Here is a 22134-nt window from a genome sequence, read left to right on the forward strand (position 1 = left end):
TGACACGAACCAGCTTATATTCCCTAGGGGGACAAAGCGGGGGCCACGATTGGTCTGGAGGAGGCCGGAATAACGCGCCACGTCGGCCTGCGTACAAGGGCACCTGGAATGGCTGCACGGATTTGGTCTCCATTCGACCTTGTTCAATCCTATCTTCCGCTCACATGCAGGGCCTCCCATCCGGTCAACATGCATGTTGTCCTCATCACAGGTCTTAGTTTGGGCTCTTTACGTGACCTGGAGCCTATTCTTTATTCTTTCCAAGAGCTCTGTAGGCTTCATTGGTATATATATATATTATAAATACCAATGAAGCCCACAGAGCTCCATGCATATATTATATGCATGTCATTCATAGTAAAGTGTTGCAAATGTTGTACCAGAACAGAAAATATACAATGAGGACCAGGGACCAGTGGTTATTACAGTACCATAACACCAAACATGGCCCCCGGTAGAGTTATTACCGTACGGGAGTGGGGGGTGCTGTGCAGGCAACAAGAAGGCAAAAGGACAGTAAAAAATACAGAATATTACAGACATGTTGCGTTAGGTGAACGAGAGGGTATTGTTGTATAGACAGAAATCTGATTCAAAAGAGGGAGGAGGACATAATGCAGTATGGAGATTGCTTGGGACACTCGTTAGCGTATGCGACAGCTCTAAATGACACAGAACCCAAGCCCTAGAGAACCTTTGGAGCCTTTCTCTGCGTGCAGCAGACATTTTTTTTACAAGAGCACTATTTCACCACGTAACATTCACCTCGTAAACATTCTCTGTGGAATTTCCAATGACTTGGTACATGCTGGAATGGGTGTCCTAGTGTATGTATGGCCCTAAAAGATTTATGGTGTGATACTTATGCGTTTTTCGCGTTCTACTGGTGTTGATATCTGTCTTCTAGATTTTGAAATAAAAATGATTACCATCTGAACTTTCATGTTATATTCTACATAGTCTGCACGGCATAACAAAGTGCTGATAATGCTTATAACGATTACTAATGTTGCAGAGATGTGGAATATGAACCCCCCCCCCCTTTTTAACGAGAACGAATTCCCATTTAAAATGTCCGAATTTACGTATAAAATACATTACACTTATGTATAAAGTACATTCAATTTTTCTGTAAAGTATTGGCCTTTGCCAAAATGGTTTTGAGGTTTTTGAGGTATTAAAAGAAGAGTAGAAAGTGAGTATTTATAGATCTCCGGCCTATATATATCCGACTTTCCTGTTATCAGGCCCGCCATTTCACCACAATTAGGCCGGATTTTACTATATTGTATATTCAAAATTCTTGACATTTTTTCTAGGAAGAAAATCATCCCCTGCCAGAGTTGGAAAATCCTAGGACGCCAGATCTCTCGAACTTTTCAATCACGTTTGTGAAAATATGCCTTTCTATAAAAAAAATGTCTTCCATTTCTTTTAGACTTTCCCGATTGCAATGAATAAATATGCAAGTAAAAACTTAAAAATAACATACATAGGGTATCCTAGAAGAAAAATGTCTTTTACTTCATAAAATAAGCTAATCAGATCGAAATGTAAACGAATATGGACCGAACTCTTTCAAAAACTCCGACGAATTTGAATGCATACATAGACTGATTTTAAGACGCGTCTGAACTTTAGAAAGACGACGAGAAGGTATTAAAGACGTCTCGGGAGAAACAAACAGACCATATTCTCGTCGGTTCCGCCGCCAACTGATCGATGCCGCTGCCTTCCCGACGCATTATCAAACGACGCGTGTAATTTAAACACACTTGAGTTTTGTGGCAGTAGGATTGAGAGAGAGAGAGAGCGAGAGTATAAGGCGATGTGTCTCTCGTCTACGAGATTATTACGATGTGAAGTCTTCGAAAGAGCTCGGCTCTCGTAGTGAATTGGTAATGGTCAAGATGTGCGCTGTTGTAGGTGGAGCATTCGGAATGTTTGCCCGTCTTGATGATATATATCCTACACTGCCATTCCCATTTCATACTGAAGAAGTAGGGAAAGGGTATCTTCTCAACTAAAACGAGTTCAGTAATTAGTTTTCGATCGCAGAAACTAGAATGAAGAAATTTTCTAACAAAAGAAATCTCATTAATGAATCACGGAAACGGGGAGAAATTTCGAGCATTTTCCCTCTTTTGTTGTCAAACCATAGAATCTTGAAGAATTTCTGTTTTGGATTATAATTCTTCGCGATGATTATTTCCTCCAGGTTAATGTATACAGGGTGATTCTCGACTTTGGCCACACGTGCTAGATGCGGCAGAGGACACTAATACCAAGATTTTGCTGAGGGCTTATACGACGTATTATAGTTATAAGCTATTTAGGGGTATTGAATGAAAATACTTGAATCGAAATAAATTCTTTGCGCTTTTGGCTTGCTGACTTGAAATACAGTATACTTAAAACATTTTCATTATACTTGACTCATAGTTCGAGAAATAGTTGACAGAGGGCAGCACTATAACAAGCATTACACAGAAAGAAGTTCCACGCTAGATTCACAACACGTAAACGAACATTCCAACATGTACGAATTCGTTAGAATTTTAATGAGGTGTTTGTGTGGTTTAGTAGTAGTACTTAAACCATGATTCCCTTGTACCGGACATAAATAATTTACTACGCCTGTACTACTATACAACCGTACGTGCACCTTGTACACATTCCTCTGCGAATTTCTAACGAATCGATATATTCATGTATACGAGGTGTGTATGCATATGCATGACCCCTAACGTATTTGTTTTCAGATATGTGCTTGTCTGATTATTGCTGGTGCTGCCATCTGTTTTTTGTTCCGAAGTTAAGATGGTATATCCTTGGATTTTCATGTTATATAAGTTTCACGTCCGTTATTGGCAGAGAGGTTAACGTCTGTGTCTGTTCTTTGCAGAGAGACTTTTTCCAATGGGAAACCGGCTAGTATTCGCGCCTCGCGGGTGGATAAGCGCAGAAAAATAGGTTCAGTTGACCACCAATGTGTCGCCAATGGAGTTCTAACCTGGATCTTCGAGATTAACGTCGAACACGATGCCCAGACTACCGCATAGCGACGTTAATTTACTACTGCAGTTCTTGTGTTATTTTCCCTCAACAGAACTTTATTCAATAATTAACACCCGGTAGGTCACTCGAGCATGAATACGTCTCATGCGTCTATATATTCTTCACCCAAATATGTTTGTTTCGGTTTGATCTATCGCCATTTGTCTTTACAATGCGTAGCTTTGCATGTGTGCAGTGAAATTTTTAAACTCGAATTCTAATATTACACGTATAAATTTTCATATTTTTTTCTTGAAATATATCGTAGGAACACAAACATATCCCAACAACACACATTCTTGTACTTCAATATTACATAAAAATTTATTATAAGGTCTCTCTTTTAACCCTTAAATTAAAAGACTGATCAACAGGCAATAAAAACTGCTCCATTTGATGGTTAAAAATTTTACCATGGTTTTAGAATCATCCTGATGATTATAATTCATCAAAAGTTTCTGAAATATGTTTCGAGTTATGTGTTTCAATTTCTCTCGAATTCACAAAAATATCACTCAAACCATCAACAAAAATGAAAAATCCATGCATTCCGTGAATTCCATCGTAAATATACACAGAAAAAAAATTTAGTAGCATAAGTATATTTACAAAAGAGACAGTAAATTTTCAAATTCTGTCCACTCAATAATCGATCGTAAAAATACGTGATGTCACGAGCATGTCCTAATCCCCAAAAATATTCCTTCGGCTACGTTCGAGTCACAATCCAATCACATATACAAACATATCGGTAAAAAAGAAATCCACCACAAAGTATTATTACCATACATCACTGGAAAATACACATGAAATAAATTTAAAAAAAAAAGAAGAGAATACTAAAAACTAACAAATAAAACGCATTTCCATACAATTTGTATTCACCCAGAATTGGCAACAGCTGCGATAAGTGGTAGAAAAGCTGATGAAATGGTGAGCGAAGTTATTTTCTCTCTCTCTCTTCCATTTGTCATGCAAATCTCGTTGAACGAGGTGAAAAGAGGAGAGGAATAAAATAAAATATACACGTTTAAAAAAAGAAAAACGAAGAAAACCACTTCTCAATTCTTCTAAATGAATTTTCTTCAGTTAATCCTATTTCTTGTTTGATCCAATCAGCTTTTAAAAGGAATACCAAAGAATAAAAATTCGAGCGCGCGAGTGTGTGTGCATTGCATATGAACTAGTTACATGTCGATAAGATTTTCCAAGAAACTCTCTCTCTTTCCTATTTTCTCTATTTCTTCTGTTCATTTAGTAAATGTACCCGAGCAAATGGCTTAAGATGAATTAAATGAAGGGAACTCTCCCATCGCACCTTCTAATTTCCGATGCGGCAATGGGCAAAATTTAAAAGGAAATCGTATCCATTCTTTTACCCTTTTGACTAAATTTGTTTTTCATTTTATTTTTCTAAATTATAAATGTGTTATTTTTCGTCTTTCCCATCAAATAACTTTCCTAAAAGTTCTTCGAATTTCTAAAACATTGAGTAATTATTCCCAGAAACATTTTCTCTCTTCTTAGAATAGCTGAAGATAGCATACTACTTTAAGGGGAATATTGACTTTTTCCTCTTGGAATGAGTCTTTGAATTTTAATGATATCTCTCCGTGTTTTTTTTATATTTTATTTCTGGTATTTGGGAAGTTGAATTACTAAAAATATAGAACTTTTGGTTATTTTAGATGATGAGCATTCCAAAGAACTTTTCAAAGATTTTTTTTGTTTTGTTTAATCGTGAGTAATGGAAGAAGAATTTGATTTAATTTTTTGTTTCTTTCTGTATATTTTATCGTTACGAAATCATTATTTGATTTAAAAAGCCCGTGGGGGCTGCAACAAGCTGATCGATAAAATCAATTTTCATGACAGTTGATTAGTATGCGAAAGCAGTATTCCGTTTTGAACAACAAAAATCATGGAGTATTGTCTTATAACCCGGGTGACATCATATTTCAGTAGTTCATAAATTTTTAACACTTGCGACTCCCTTGTCCTATGGATCATATGGCGCTCTCATGGAAAAAATAATAATAATTGCATTGGGTAGTATCTAGTTCTTTACAGCAACAGACACAATGCCCTTGGCAATCTTTGCCGACGCCCTTGGGAGCAGCAATGCACACTTTGAGAAACACGCATGCTAAGTCGATTTCACACCAAAAAGTGCCAATAATTTTCATCTTATGTAAAATACTTTGCTAAAACAAAATAAGCGCCATCTAACGATTCTTTTTATCAACTTCTAAGAATTCGACTGCTGTATCTAGTTTTGTGTACGCTTATTTTGTGCTGTACTGATAAAAAGCAGAACTTATGGTTCTAGTCGAGCGTTGGCGCGTCAGAACCCGTGTTGAAGTAAATGCAGCTAAGATAGTAATAAATGTGTTTCGCACTGAAGTTCACGTGCAGCCAAATGCAAGACGACTAAACGTAATAGCACTGGATCGATTTCAGAACAAAATTCTTAGACGATATACACTGGTCTGCCTTAGTTCGTCAGCGGATGTAAATATTCGCAAAGATTCCGGAATGCAAAGCATCACTGCATAGTCCAAGAGACGTGCCAAAAAATTCCATGATAGACTGTCTCAGTCCAAATTCCAATGTCTAGCGGAGCTGGCTCCTTACGGCAGCCGAGCGAAATTTCGGTTCAGACCACAGAATTTTCTGCATAAGCCTAGACCAACTGTTAAAGGCTTGTGAATGATTCATCTCATATAAAAAGAAAATAAAACATGTGTGAAAAATTCTGCGATCTTTTGAAGTCGATTTGATGCAACATGCCTGAACATCACGATTGTTTTAAAAACTGAAGTGCACATGATTGCAATTACATAGTGGTCATACCACTATATTGGACCTGATAAGATTCCATTTTTTCTTGATGTGAAATAAAAATATGAATGCACTTCGGCTTTCTTTTCCGTTTAGGATGCTGCTGCTGATGTCCGGTAATGATTCTGGTCAGTGCAAATATTGTAGGCTACATACATTAATCGCATTTATATGATTAATCACATTAATCTATGTCTCCCTGGGATTAATTAACTAATTTTAGTTATTCATGAGTCCGAATTGGACTCGTTCATTATGGCCAATTTCTCTCGAGTAAATACAATTATACCAGCAAACTTGGCAAATGGCTTGGTTAATTCAATATTTTTAGACAATTTGAATTTTTGGAATTTACCTGGATATTTCTATTCAGTTTAATGTTGAAATTAACTCTTCAACTTGATTTTTTCCCTTAAACTATTGATGTACTGATGTCTAAAATATGGCATAAACGCATGGACAAACTACATGTACAATCAGCAAAATCCAATTTTTTTTGTGCTTGTGAGAAGCAATGAAATGCTTCCATTATCTTCCGTTATCAGTCCAATATAACCCTGGCTGTTTTCTTTCCGAGGGCAGTTGGAGTTTTATCAAACTTCATTAGCACCTCTGTGAAATTCGAATTAACCACGTTTGACTGTGCAATTGTCATTTGGCTACGACGGACTTCGTGCCGACTTTCGGCCAAATTATTTCAATTTTTGAAAACGAATTAGTAATTATTTCAATTAATGTAATTGATGATTTAAAAACACAGTTTAGTACATCATGAAGTCAGGTGCAATATATTTATTAAAAAAATTGACCATCAAATATATTTTATTAGTTTCAAACTTTTAAAAACGGAAAAACAAATTAATTGGCCAGAAGACTGGTTAACCCATTTATATGTAAAAACTAATTATTTAACTTTTTTAAAAAAGAAAACAATGTTTCAGAAAAAAAAGTTTTATCAAACTAAAATTATTAATTATTGATTAATTTATCGTTATTTATTAAAATTTTTAAAATATTTTCATTCAGTTTGTAACGTCATCGCATTCAGTTCAAAATTTAGGTACAGCAATCAGAACTTAAAAATTCCACTGAAAAGAACGATAATAAATAATGGGTAAAAAAATAAAAGCGGTTTCCACGATTGGATTATCCTTACAGATATCCTAAATTATCGAAACAGATTTTAGAAGAAAACGTAAATTAGAGTTTTCATAAATCAACCTAATACTTCGAATATATGACAGCTTCAAAAATAAATTTTCCTACAAAATGATTTTCTACATTGCACCACCATTTCTCGTGATATTTTCAAACACAACAACTGAGGACGATTTTCACCTACGCATTTAAGTTACTGAAAATGCACCAGACAGATCACCAACACGATATTTACATGACATGAAGAATTTAAACAATTGTCTTTTTATACCTGGATTTTATTTGTTTTTCACTTCAAAATATTAACGGTAGCACACCAAGTATTACACGAAACAAGCATAACTATGGCAACATAAAAATGCTATGGCCAAGCACACACACAGCATGTACCTGCATGTATCAATTCATTAGACATTCCGCAGAAGAATGTGTATGAGGTGCATGTAAGGTTAAGTAGCAGTAGTATATAGATTTGATTTAAGGAGTGCTGCCAAGAGCCACTAGAGAGCTAGTGGGAACGCGGAGCTTGAGCTACGAAGGTGTACTTGATTCTTTGGAGAGCTTAAGTTCGGGGAAATATTCATATTGACTAGCTTAAGATTTAGATTTTCTATCAGAGATAGCAGCATTATACTGGTTTTGTTTCGCAAGTGGTTAAAAAAATCTGCAATTTTCTCAATTTTTTATGATACTTCCTTCAATTATTTTTCCTAATAAAAAAAAACTTTTTATCAAAAACTGGGAATGATTTTTCATGGTTTTTGCCTTATTTGTTGAAATCAAGCCATTCAATAAATTTAATAACAGTTTAAAATCAAGTTATGGAAGTTTTAAAAAGGTAGTTCCATACTGAGAGCAATGAGATACCTTTAGTGTCGTCAGTATGAAAACACTAATGGGGCGAAAATTGGTTTAAAATAATTATGTCTTATTTTCAGAGAGGCACGGTATAAGTAACTGGTCACTAGGAAGTTCAATGAACGATAACTTCTAAAAAAAAATTCCCTCAATAACTAATACTGAAACTTAAAGTACTAAGAGACAAACAGAAATTTCCCACAAATATTTACAAAAAAATTCCAATTCCCATATTTCTATACCATAATTAAAGCAAAACTTCTTAACCCTAATCATGAGAAAAATAAGCTCATTCATTCTGGTTGATACCGCTAGAAAAATTCCAATTATTATAATACTCGTCAGTCGAATTTTTTCTGTTTTTATTCAGAAGCACGGGTTTAGGAATAAAATCGCAATAGCATTTTCCTTCGTACGAGAAAGAAACAAATATCGGAGGGGAAAAAGAAAATTGAAAAATAATGCCATTTCTTCGGAATTCGAGAAATTTCCGTAATAAATAAACTTCTTCCGTGTATACATAACAACAAAAGAAACGTATCTAATAAAAAAGTACCGAGTAGTTGACCCCAAGGCAGTCAATTCCGAATTAAGCTCAAACCACTCTACAAGTGAAACAGAAAGCATAATTGCATTTATCCTTTTTACGTTTGGTGCATTTCTACAATATCCCCGATATTACGAATTTCTTATTTCCTTCAACTATGATATGTCCTCTCTTATTTCAAGATAAAAAAAAATAAAATAAATAATAATACAAGAAAAGAAGGGGGAAAAAATAAAGGCTGAAATATAAATACAAAGCCATCGGGCGAATGTTGAATGTCTTGCCGTAAGACAAAATAAACAAGTTTAGAGAAAGAGAAAATATCTTATATAAAAACCAATGCTAAGAAATATAAGAAAGAAAGAAGAGTAGATGAAGAGTAAGATATAGAAGAAGAAAAAAAACTAAAATAAATTCTTTGGATGCTTTCGGCAGATAAAAGATCAAGAAGAGAGAGAGAAGAACAAAAAAAATTATAGCAAAAGCAAATAAATATAAAAGAGAGTCAAGAAAGGGCCATCTTAAGATCTTCCAAGAATCTAGATTGTGAAGATGACAAAGATTGGAAATAAGAAAAAATAACTAGAGATTTTTTTTTTCGTTATTCTTCAAGAAATAACCTGAAGGAGAAATAGAAAAACAAAACAAAAAAAAATACTATCATGAAGCTAGATGAGCTACAAACGTCATCCATTCCATTACCGGAAACTGGACGAACGGGAAATAAGGGAAAAAAATGGGAAAATAACGGAAAAAAATACAAGAAATACGGACAAAAAAAAAAACACACGAAACATTGCCCGTACAGAAAATAAGCAAAAAATAATTGATAGCATGAAATAGGGCCTCTTTTTTTTTTGTTTTTCTTTTCTCTTCCTCCATCCTATTGTTTTTTCTTCTTAACCAAGAGAGAAATATATATATATTTTTTTCTGCATTATACGTGTGTATCTATATGAAATCTTGAATCATGGCAACTCTTGAAGGCTATCAAATATTGGATGATACTTCAAAAATATATATCTCTAAGTTTTTATTTTTAAAAGAATGAAAAATGTTTTGAGACTTCGGATAAAGAAATCCTTTGTGCCTACGGTGAAAATTCCTTAAGGATTTTGTGGAGATTTGTATGGAGGTGTTAAGTTAATCCTGCTTTTCCGTTTTTTCCTCCAGTATTTTGCGTCTTGTACGATGTCGATCAATCTGAAGAGATGGAAAAAAAAAAATCTTGAAAGTGAAAGCCGTTTATGTTATTGGTTGAATTACTTGTTATTGGAGAAATCTATGACTATAAACTATTTTGTTTTCTTATTTCTAAATTATCTAATAAAGGTGTTGTGCGTAACGTAACTTGAGAAGCGCAACGCACCAGGTTTAACACGAGAAAAAGGATCTTTTTAACCGCACTCCGCGAAGGAGGTATAGGAAAATTGAAATGTAACACGCTATTGCATAGACTTGGGCCTTCTAATGAGATGGGAAGCACAAACGATCACCGGCCTGGTTTTTAGTCAACAGCACATTTGGATAAGTTTCATCTTCGTTTTGAAAACATCTCTGCACAGAGCAGACAGATCTTCAACACTATACTTACATTACATGAAAATTTGGATATTTGCCATTTTCTTCCATCCTTTATTTTTCTTATTAACTAAGAAGAAAAGTATACCGTATATACTCATGTATAACACGCACACCGCACTTCAGAACCACAAAAACCGCAATAAATTGAGAGCCCATGATTCAGCCGACACCCAAAAATCAGCACATTCTAAAAGGGGGAAAAGTTCATATATTTCATGAAATAAAAGTTACAATGAAAAATGATTCGAACTTTCTATTAGTTTGAAAGAATCATTATACAAATATGTTTCCTCTTTTCATTTTGGCCGGCAGATATGTACTTGATAAGACGGCAATGTTCTTATGAAGTACTTGATAGATCAATCGCTACCGTTGGGTGATCGCGACTTTTACCGACTCACTGATAAAAATGACCCCACTTGAGTTTCACAACGCCATCTACGCCAAGGGCCGCAACTAAGTCTTTCTAGTGCCCCAGGCGCCGGGCCAGGAAAGGTGCAAATTTCACCCTTTAAAATCTCCTTCAACATTACAAGGGGGGTGCCAAAATTTCGTACTTGCTCCGGCTCACAAAGTATCTAGCTGCGCGTTCTCATTTTTCCGTTACTTAGTTCGTCCTGGCCTAGAATATGCCGTACAACGTTGGAGACCATACTTACAGACAGAAATAGACTTGATCGAAGGTATCAAGAGAGACTTGATTTCTTTTTAACATGTTTATACATTAGAGGAACGACTTGTTTAAAATTTTCATCGGGATGGATGGAATGGACCCAAGAGTTATTTATACACCATCAACCGACTGCTTCGACAACGGGACAGTAGTATCGATTGGTGTCCGAGTTGCATGGTGGTAAGATGTTCGTCTACCATCGTGAAGTATGTTGTCAGGGTCCCGGGTTCGAACCCAAGGGAGGATATACATAAGATATTTTCCCTAACGAACTCGAGGCGACCACCGATAGACAGCGCCTTTACTTCCAACCCATCTCACTAATGGCAGTAAATTGCAATATAGCGATATGGCCAGAGTTAGTGTTTGGTGAAGTAGTAGTAGTATCGATTGGTAAGAAACAATTCTAGATTGTGGTGTCACAGGGAGTTTTTCCGTAATAGGAATGTTAACTCCGGGGATAGTGAATTCCAACACAACTGACACATTTAAAAAAAGTACGATGAACATATTAGCCTCGTTTACATGCCAAATAGAAAAAGCTGGTTTAAAATCCGCTTTAGAATTTTCACCAATGACTGCTCGCCATTTCTTTCCTTATGAAGAAAAAAATTCGTCAAGCGGGTGCTAGAACTCCCAATGCTACCGCAATATTGTACATGTAAACTGGGCTATTGAGATAAATCGGGAAGCTATCCATGCTTAGATGAAGACAACCATCATTTTTTATGGGAGATATATTATATTTTTCCTCACAGTTTATCCTCTTCACACCTGAGTCAAAACTGACCATTAACTGTTTTCGATCGGTTTTTGTTTGTTTAATGTCAAAATGCCTTTTAAACACTTAAATTAACTAATTTATTTGGGTCGATATTTTTATTTGGACCATTAGAGTTATGTATTTGTACCTCAGGTTCATAACCTGGAAACAGAATCGTTAAAATCCATTTAAAAGAGTTAAAAATAATCTACACTTATGTGTACCTCTGGAGCGAAGAGATTATAGTTTTTTTTTTACATGAAAATTGCTTAATTTTTTGTTGCTCAATTTTTATAAATATTTGACATAAATGTCTTTTTTCAGCCACTTCGTTGGACAATTTTCCTAATGTGGCTTTTCTAATTCGTTTCATTCTTCCAAAATACCCACAATCATACAAAAATTCATCAGCATAGCTCTGCACAACATATTCAATGAGAAGACAAATAGCATCGCTTAGAGAAGATGAATACAATACACAGTCAGTACACTGTTAACAGATAGACATGCTGTAGACTCCACCTTGATCAAATCACTGATTTTGTATGTTAATTAACGGCACTTTACTAGAGAGTTTCATACTCGAAAGTCAACAATTTTCTCGCAATTATTAGCAGCCCTATCAAATAATTTTTGCATGCAAATCAGATGTCTGAAGTCGAGGTACCATTTGATACTGCTATTGGTTATAAACTTGTAGGGTATCCCGTACGAGCAAGGCTAACATATTGTAATTATCAATGCTCGAGTGGTTAGAAAGAAGCCGTATGATGAATTCGCGTTTTCACACGTTCTAATCATGCAGTACTTCCAACTAATATTGAACACGCACTTATCAGCATGAAAATAATTACTTAGAAGTGAAGATTCTCCATTTCTCTATAGCATCTGCATTCTCAATATATGGGTATTGCCAATATGAGTAATGCCGCAATATTTCCAACACCGTTTCTGCATTATTTTCAGTAATTAGTATTTCTACATGACTACTTTCCATAGTTGAGACGTTAATATTTCGAAAACGTGAATGATATGTTGTTCTTATTGTTATTTTTACGTAAAGGGATATCAAGGGTGGGCCCAGAAATCTGAACTTGTTTTGAAGAAAAAAAGTACGTATTTAGAAAAAGCTGTAAAAAGAAGAGAAAAACTGCTTGACACTACCGCAATTTCCATACCCCAAGGGATATTTTTGACCACTAATGCAAAAATAGATGATGCAGATGTAAATGTGGATTTATTTTGGATTAAAACAAGTGTCATGGGCCCTAAGAGACTTAAAGGGGTTCCACCACCTATGAAATCTCAAAATTTTGCTTCCTTTCATGAACGAAACAGTTTTATTTATATATTGATTATATTTTTGTTCATTTACATTGATTTCCTACTATTTTATCATACCTACAAGCTGATTTAGTGCATTTTTTTGAAAGAATTAAAAAAAAGAAGTATCATATATAAATCAATAAAACTTTATACTGCATAGAATATCACATACAATCAAGCACATGTGTAAAGAAAATCACAAAAATCAATGGCTACATAGTATTTATATTAGACCATAATTTTTCACCATGTTTAAAGGCATGAGACCCTTTAATCAACAATCAAATTGATCAAAATGACCCCACGGAAGTAGCTTTTCAAAATCATTGGAAAGACTTAAAATTTTAGTTTTTCTCCAAAGGATCCCTTTCGACAAATTAGAAAAATAGAAAAAGAGCTAGGAGGCGGAATTTTTAAATTTTGAAAAATAGAGTTGCAAATTACGATAAAAGTTTACAAAGTTGTCAATGACAGCGTGAAAGTTCTATTGTTAAAGCACTCTAAAAAGAATGATTCAAAAAGTTTGCTTTTCACTTACTACAAAATTTCGAATGCGCACTTTTAGTGAAGCGGAAGATGTCAAGCGTATGTATCATTCCGTGTCATGTTACTTGTAACATGGATGTAAAAGTGAATAAAAATAAAGATGGAAGTATGAAAACACACAAAATAGATAAATAAAATAAAACTTCTCTTTCGAATACTTTAAGCTGTTTGTCACTATGTTTGATAGAATTTTCTTTAAACATGTACTTATTTTTCCAAAAAAGGTTCAGACTTCTGGACCATCCCCATATAACGACAAAATGCTTTATATATTATTACACTACCATCAATACACCACTCGGCTCATTACTGAGCCAAGACAAAAGAAAGGAAACAAGTAAATGATTCATTTAATGAATATTTTATTGCTTCAGATACTCTCGGAGAGAAACTCGAAGAAACAAAGTCGATGTGTTGTTCCATGGAAAGGAAAACACAAAGAGACAATTAGTCTATTTCGTGTCTTTTTCTTTTCCGTCCGAACTCCGTATGAAAAATGGCGACAGTAACTACTCTAGACGTATGTCTCGCGAGGGGTGAAATAATAATATAAAAAAAAAAACAATACAAAAAGATAGACTAACTCACATTGGCCCGATAGCAAATCCAGTCAACTATACAGCTCATCACCATTACGGGTCGCGGCTTTTCGGCCAATCTGTAGCTACAATTTTTCTTTTTATTCTCTTCCCGTATAACTCTGGCACGAGAATGATACGGTGTTATCCTTTTCGCCCTGATGACCAGATTGTACGTATTTTTCGGATATTTTTCCCAGCGCTGCTGCTCCTCTTCTTATTTTTACGGACTCCATCATCAAGGGAAAGTAAACATTTCGTGCGGAAATAACAAGGTGTTGCTTACGCTCCAGCGAACGTCATTGCTTATCACAGTCCTATGGTTGAACACAATGGCTTCCGTGCGAATCCGTCCCTCGTCTAATATAGAGTCGTATTCGTTCGTTCCTTCTAGCATAGTGTCTATATAAATAGAACAAGGATAACAGAAACCTCAGGGATTTCGTCCTTTCTTTAACAAAAGATTGAGAGGAAAGTTACGCAATACTCACAGAAGAAAGGCGTAATGTGCTATATTGCGGATGTTTGTGATGTTATTGACACAGACTGAGCAAATTTCAAGATTTGTTGAATTATTCACGAATTGCATCTAATGTTCCTGTTGTGTGCGTATAATGTGATTGGTGTCGCATTATTATTGGGAAATACAGCTTGAAACTTCCGAGAGAGTCTACACGTTTATCTGCTCAAACACTTCTTCCACTTCTTAAACTTTCATGTCATTGACATCCGTTTCATACGTTTGAATTCCTGTCGTCTTTTTCTACTTTGGCCGTATCAAAATTTATTTTTGTGGGTGAGATGAATGTTATTGTACAAAAGAAACAGCAGCATCCCTATCACTATAATTAAATCTGTACTTCTTTTAGGGCGGTATTCACCGACATGGTTTGAACTGTAGTCACAATTTTTGCATAAGACATAAATATAGATCAGTTAAAAAACTGAATTTAACTTGAACCAATTCGAGTCGATCTCTTATCAAAAAATTTCAACTATAATTTAAACCATGTCGGTGAATACCGCCCTTTAACATCTTTATCATAGTCGATTATGGATCAGAGCATTCTGTGAGTCCTGGAAAATGTGTGTTGTTGTTTTTTTTAATTCTTTTTAACATATTTATAATAGTTTGACTGTTCGCAATGCAAGATGCATGATTTTTGCAATGCAGACATGATGATATGAAACATTGTTTTTTTTAATTTATGACTATAAACATATACGGATTTCATTAATTCATATACGGCCAAGAGATAAAATATGATTTGATTAATTTAATTAACGTATGGTCCCGCTCATGCTAGAAGCACGAATATGCAAATGTTCTCCCTTCTTTTTATCAGCTGGTTGGATGCCTTGTTTCGCTATCAAAGTTTTGTCTGAAACACGAATGTTTATTATCATTCTTGATAAACATATTTCACAAGATTTTAGGAAAATAACTTCAATAGAGTAACATGGGTTGAGTAAATATTCAAACGCCATTTCCCACGTTCTTTTTTTCCCAAGGACATAACATATTCGTGCAATTAGCGTGGGGGATGATATGATTTCATTGATTTAATTCATGCATCAATTCATTCATTCAATCAAAGAGCGAGTGTATTTCAGTTACTTACGGTAGAAATCAAACGTGATAAATAAAAAAGTTATTAAAAGGACTGACAAATTGTGTTTATGTGTTCTCTAAAAACAAGTTAATAAATATCTATGCACTATCTAAGGAGCTGGACCATCTTGTTTTATTTATTTTATTCATCCATACATTTTGTACATCCATATTTTTATGCCTGAGGGCATCTTTTTATCAGCCACCTCGTTGGGCATTTCGCCTATTGTGGCGTTGTATTTATATTATTTTTTGTGCAAAAAGATATATTATAAATTAAATGACAAAATATACAAATAAATACAAATACAAATACAACGCCACAACAGGCAAATTGCCCAACGAGGTGGCTGACTTAAGAACATCATGGATCCCCGAGCCCCTACCTACTACTGCTACACCACACCTGCACCCCCCCCCCGCGGAACCCCCCAACGAATCGGTACATGCGGGAATGTGCGTGTACGTGTAGTGCAACCTGACGTAAAGTTTGTTTCTGTGTAATGCTTGTTATGTGTAGTGCTATCATATGCCCCCAGTTTTACTAACTATGAGTGAAGTGTTATGGTTGAATGATTTACTGTTGTAGGACTGTTGCTCTCTGTGGCGAGACTTTTTAACGGGGAGATCGGCTCGCATTTGCGCCTTGAAGTTGGGAACCACAGAAAACCAACTTCAGCCGACCACCACTGTGGGGTTCGAACCCGGATCCTCGCATCACGAGTCCGGCATTATAACCACTCGACCACCACAGCGGCCAGAAATATATAGAAAAATAAATGCGAAATACAAGAATTTTCCTGTCCGTTTGAAATTAACATCATGCCAAATGTTGCGAGTTTTAATTCATGTTTTGACGAAACCTTGAATGGTGGAACAAGGGCCCTCGCTGAGTGCATGCTTATAATATTGGCTTAGATATTAAAATCAGCATAGCTCTTATTAATATCTGAGCCGATATTATAATCGGCCAACCAGTCAACCAGTCAATTTTTTTCGATTAGCTTCCGCGTTACATTTCGTGCTATAGTGTCATCAGCATGAATGTCATCAATCAATAACGAAAGTTCGCAACGAATATGTCACTTGTTTTCCATGCCTCGTTAGTCTTCGACATTGTTATCAACATGTTTTGGCTGTCTTCATTGGCTTTAATCCATTTCATTGAAACTTTATTTAAGTTTCGATCATCCTCAAACAATTCATTTTTCCAGGCAGCTTATAATAAGTTACAAATTTATACAAAAATTGCCACGTTTTCAAGATAAATAAAATTCAGTTGGTCGAATGGTCGATGCGTTTCGGCTCTTCAATGGAGAACCGTCATCAGGACCTCGTGGTCAGAATTCACACGAATTTGTCAGCTTGGACAGGCTTTAGTAACCTCAGTCGAGACAATATTTGTTGAAACTAATATGGAGAAAGAAAAACCACATGGATTGATATTTAGCATGTAACCTTTTTTCCGAAATGGATCAATTTTTAAGGCATTATTTGTCCCCCTAAAACATATATCCAGTCCAGTGTTTGTGGGGGGGGGGGGGCTTTCGGTAGGCCAGTACAGTGGTCGAGCGGGTTGCGTGGTTTTTGCTGACTGCTTGTGGTAGTAGTGTTCCAGGGAGGTTTAGGGCCGGGGAGCTTGGTCGAGGGCGTCTGCGGTCGCTGTTCGGGTTTGTGAGTAGAAGACTACAGACGGTGGTGTAACTGGTATCGGATCACAGATTTAATCGCCTGGAGCCCTTGAACCTAAAATGGAGGACTGGAGTGTTGGACTGGGGACCTAGGTTGACTAGCAAACCAGTCACGTGGTCAAGCATGCTCAGTTCTCCTCAGCGTGCCCCAACCCCCCATCAAGTTACCGGGCTCACATCCCCATGGGACAGCTCCTGGGTGACATCTGGTCCTTACAGTGTTTGCCAATACGCATTCAAATGAATGATTCACGTATCAAAATCCAGTTTTACTCCTCCAAATTCCGTTTAAGAATGAAAATACTCCTTAAAATTTTATAAGGATTTTTTTTCAATAGAATTTTTTTATTTCTTATTTATTTCCTTTCATTTATCACAAATACAAAAAAGGACAATACCCCTCTTTTTAAAAATACCTCTAAAGATTTCGGAGAGGAGTGAAACTACTCTTAATTATATTTTCAGATGACATGAAACTCATAATCTTGAATCCATTTTCCAAAACCTTACTGATATACAGTGAAATCCCGCTACAACGATACTGACGCAACCCTCTACAATGGTATATATTATTTTTCAAATCTTATTCAGAATTGCCTATAGTCCAATTGTCTATTAAACTCCTCTTGATACAACAATATCCTTTACTACGATAAATCCCTCTATAACGATAACTTTTTTATACTTCGATCAAAAATTTTTTTTTAATTTATCTGAAATTTTTGTTTTGAATTTAATTTCAACTTATAATCAATCGTTTTCGTTCTTCTGAAGGCGTCTTAAACATCGATATTTTGCACTAAAGGTTCACCGAAAGCTAAATAAAGTTATTACTACTTTCTGTAGAACGCACAAAAGTGTAAAGTGGCGAACCTTTTAACGGGGGCAATGAATCTAAGTGAATTCTATTAACAAACTAATCAATTATAATTTTTTACGATGAATAAATGCATAAAAACACATTTTCTGGTGGTACTGTACTAACAAAGCCGATGCAGAAAAGATGACGACAGCACAACTTTGACCACACGTAAGGATTATGTTGCCTCAAGATACAACAATAATCCATCTTCAACAATTTTTCCCAGTTAGGGGGAATATTGCCATATCAAGGTTTCACTGCAGCCATACTACAACCATATTTTACAATACGATGAAATGAATCACTAGACATTGAAGCTCTCTTTGTCCGTTTTATTTCCCACTCTTTCTGATATGTTGCATTATCTTAATATATATTTGAATTTTTCTATATTATTTCTATAGCAGGGGAGCACAACCTTTCCAGTCGGCGGGCCTGAAACTTGCATGTCTGATGGCTGAACATATGACCCGTATTTTACGGAACATTCCCGTAGTTTTGGCAGTCTCCACTTTTTTTAAAATAAAATATCTCGTTCCCCCCCCCCCTCCAATTATTTCCAACGAACATTAGGTACCACTGCAACCATATTTTCAAACTTTAGAAACACAGTATTTTCCACCACCACCACAAGTGCGCATCATTAGGATAAAGCCAATATTATTCACGACTTCAGCAGCCAATAAACAAGGATTAATGCACGTTAGGAACGCAATCAACAAATAAATACTGCAAGTATAAGTATGTAACTAAAGTAATAAAGAAGAATGAGCCGTTAGCCATTTTGAAAGTACATGAAAAAAAAAGAAGAAGAGGCCATTTTGAAATTAAAATCCCGCTGTCAAAATGATAAGAAGACAAACAGGAAAGAGAGAGAGAGAGAGAGACACACAATTTTTGCAATTTTTCGAATGAGTTCTTCCCAAACAATTAAGATTGCAATTAAGAGGAAGAAAAATACTCCTCCCTCTTCTTCTTTTTGCCGCGTTCTAATTGGCTCTTTATGTAAATGACATGCATGGAAGTCAAAGGCATTCCTTTCTGTTATAACGGTTAATTAGTACCATATTATTTAGTTCATTCCCTTCCTTCAATTTATTTTTTTTACTATGTAGAAAATTCTTTTCCACCACACCCCATCCCTCCCAATTTCCTATTCCTCCTATTTAACCACTGCTCTTAGTTGTTAAACCGAGCGGTTCCAGTGATTAGGATTGCTAATTAACAAGGATTTTGAGATGCTATTTAGATAAGAAAAATATTTTGTAATTACCTTTTTAGGGTTTTGTTGGAGAGGGTGGGATGGATGGGGCATTTGATAATAGTTAGATGTTCGTTTGTTATGAGATGACTGTTTTTTTTAGGGGGGGAGGGGTGAGGGTTGAATGGCCAATCTCTCACGCCTGTTGCCTTCATTTTTCGAGTAATAGTCCTTGATAAGGCGATTGGAGGCTTGATAACTGTGTTCGAATGGTTTTTTTTCCGAGTTATTTTGCTACAAATGCCAAGCGAATTAAAAATATTTCTACACTTCTCAAAATTATTTGACTTTAAACAATTACATATATATATATATATATATATTTTTTTTTTTTCAAATATGGATTTTGAAGGCTCAAATGAATGGCTCTTGAACGTCAAATGTACAATGATTGTTGAACAGAATACTTCTGGTTTCCTCTCATCCGAGATGTTAGTTATTATTATTTTTTAATTAAGATTTGTTAGTTTTTCCTTTACTGCATTTTGTTGAAAATTTGAATCTCGAAGAAGTGTGTTCCATACTAGAGGACGTGAATGTCTTCGTAGATATGGGCACTTGACGCTGAAGCACCGGCGAGTGATTTCTGATTTGTTAAAGAAGGTATATTCCGTGTTTCGCTCCGGGTGTCATAAGAAAACAAGTATATTGGCATTACAGTATAGGCTTGATTATCTGTGACTTTATTAAGGAAAACATGAATTTCCAAATCAGACTTTAGAATCATTCCATAATAAAATACAGCTTTTTACTGAACTGAGGGGCATCACTCGTCAAAACACACGACTTTCGCCATACAATGTGGGGTCGGGAAGCAAGCAACGAACCGCGAGAGGGCACCTGCGTCATAAAAATATAGATGATTCACTAAAGAATCTTTGTTATCGAAAACTATACAACAAATGTTCAAATGAACGACTGCCAGCTGCAATACAGGCGACACATCGGCGATGGATTGAATCGCGTACGCGTTGGAAGATTCCTGGCTTTCCACGAACGACTGCAGCTGCGACGCTAATTGGGGCGACAAGGTCCTCTGGTGATTCGATGGGTGCAACGTTAACAAAGCTTTTTAGCACACATATTTTCCGAAAACTTGGTTTTAGCTCTGCAAATTACAAATTTCTGTGATAAGTAAGCCACAACTTATCGAATTGATTTTTTCTAATATGATCTCAATTAATTGAACATATACTGACTATGAGTACAGCATTTTGGGGGGGGGGGCTGTAAATTTTATCTTTTATTGACACACCTATTATACACGTACACCCACACACTCAACTATCACATACAAACAGTTTCTCAACTTCTTCATCCAGCTCGTACGGAGCAGCATCACACAGGGAAGCTTTTGGGAGTCTTAAATACTCGGTACGCCCTGAGAAAATGTATCTACCTCAGTCACAGTCAGTCGTTATCAATGGTACAATTATTTCATAAAAGTCACAATTTCACTACCTGCTTCAGACCAGAAAATCTTCAAGAAAATTTTTTTTGTTTAACTGCATTTGGGAAGTCTTCGCATTAGCATTAATAAACATCGCAATTTTTATCGGTAGGATGGAGGAACACATACGGATTGCTGTGATAATTCTCTAATTGAAGTGAAATCTCCTTTTAATGGACACTCCCCATTAGAGACATCTCCCATTAACAACTTTTATATATCTCGAGAAATGAAACTTCAGTCTTTTTCTCTGCCTATTTAGATAGACACTCCCAATTGGAGGACAAAGTTTCAGTAACGTGGGTTACGTTATGTAGAGGTTCTACTGTATTAAGGAAAAATTATCATTAAGGAAACCAACTTTCATTAACAAAGAGTTTTAGATAAACTAGAGGCTGATACGTCTAGGTACTGTATCATGATGTTAATCAAAAGTTTTGCAAATGTTATTTGACAAATTACCACCAGAATGTTTGTTTACCCACTAAAAAGTTTATATAAATTGGAAAATGGCACCGTGCTAAATTGTGCTTTTGTCTGAGTTCTGTATAAGATTTCGCACGTGCAAAGGTGAGCACTCAAGGCCCTAGAATTCCAGATCGCTTTTTATGGGCGTTGAAATCGGGCCCTGAAGCGTTGAAAGCAACCTTAAATATTTTTATCGTTCTTGAAGGTGATCATGGTATAGCAATCAGGAGGTTCGAAAGGGTTCTCCCAGGTTGAGAGAGATTCAACAACCAATCAAATTCCAGGGAGACCAAAACTGTAGATTCAGAAATATTGAGCAAGGTCACAGGGAATCATTCACGATTAGCATTGTGAGATTATTGTGCATGTTCGGTATCTCACAGCCAATGAAGTTCATCCCATTTACGTCCTCAGAATGTAGACTATAATAAAAAATGACTGAAATATGGCAAAAAAATGTTTATGTATATTAGAATTAAACCTGAATTATCGGTCATTGAATTGATGGAATGAATAGGGTGTTTTTCGAATTTTGTCTAGTTTTTTTTGTTACTTACTGTCGAAATTCTGGTGAACTAGAACATTCCCACGTTTCTACCACAAGCTAGGTCAAGGAGTGTGTATCTGATGAGATTATAATTTTCGAGACTGACATTAACGGAGGTGGGGTTAGCATTGGTATTGTTTAACTCCCTGATTAAGGACGAGACGGCGCTACGTAAATATAGAAATAAATTCGAGTTCTCTTTGTTTTCTTTCAAGACTCTCATTGGTAACCCTGAAAAAAAGAAATTGTCTTTTTTTTCCTTTATACATCAATATTATATTTTATATTTTATCCCTCGCTACGGTTTGACGA

At 35.7% G+C, this 22134-nt stretch overlaps 1 protein-coding gene across 2 annotated transcripts in view; it reads right to left on the reverse strand.

The window, feature by feature from the left end:
* The window catches only part of LOC149070486 (protein O-mannosyl-transferase Tmtc3-like), a 195991-nt gene that overhangs the window by 145561 nt on the left and 28296 nt on the right, over window positions 1-22134 (reverse strand). Inside the window, exon 1 of one of the 2 annotated variants that reach the window (XM_089248915.1) lies at window positions 13942-14223. The exons of the other annotated variant lie outside the window; for it this stretch is intronic. The gene's annotated coding sequence lies outside the window, so the exon portion shown is untranslated. Of the gene's footprint in view, window positions 1-13941; window positions 14224-22134 lie in introns of those variants that run through there. 2 annotated transcript variants of the gene reach the window in all.

The sequence above is a fragment of the Pholcus phalangioides genome, unplaced genomic scaffold (assembly GCF_987345545.1).
Source record: "Pholcus phalangioides strain wild (caught in Gottingen) unplaced genomic scaffold, Ppha-v1.0 ptg000021l_1, whole genome shotgun sequence".
Lineage (NCBI taxonomy): Eukaryota > Metazoa > Arthropoda > Arachnida > Araneae > Pholcidae > Pholcus > Pholcus phalangioides.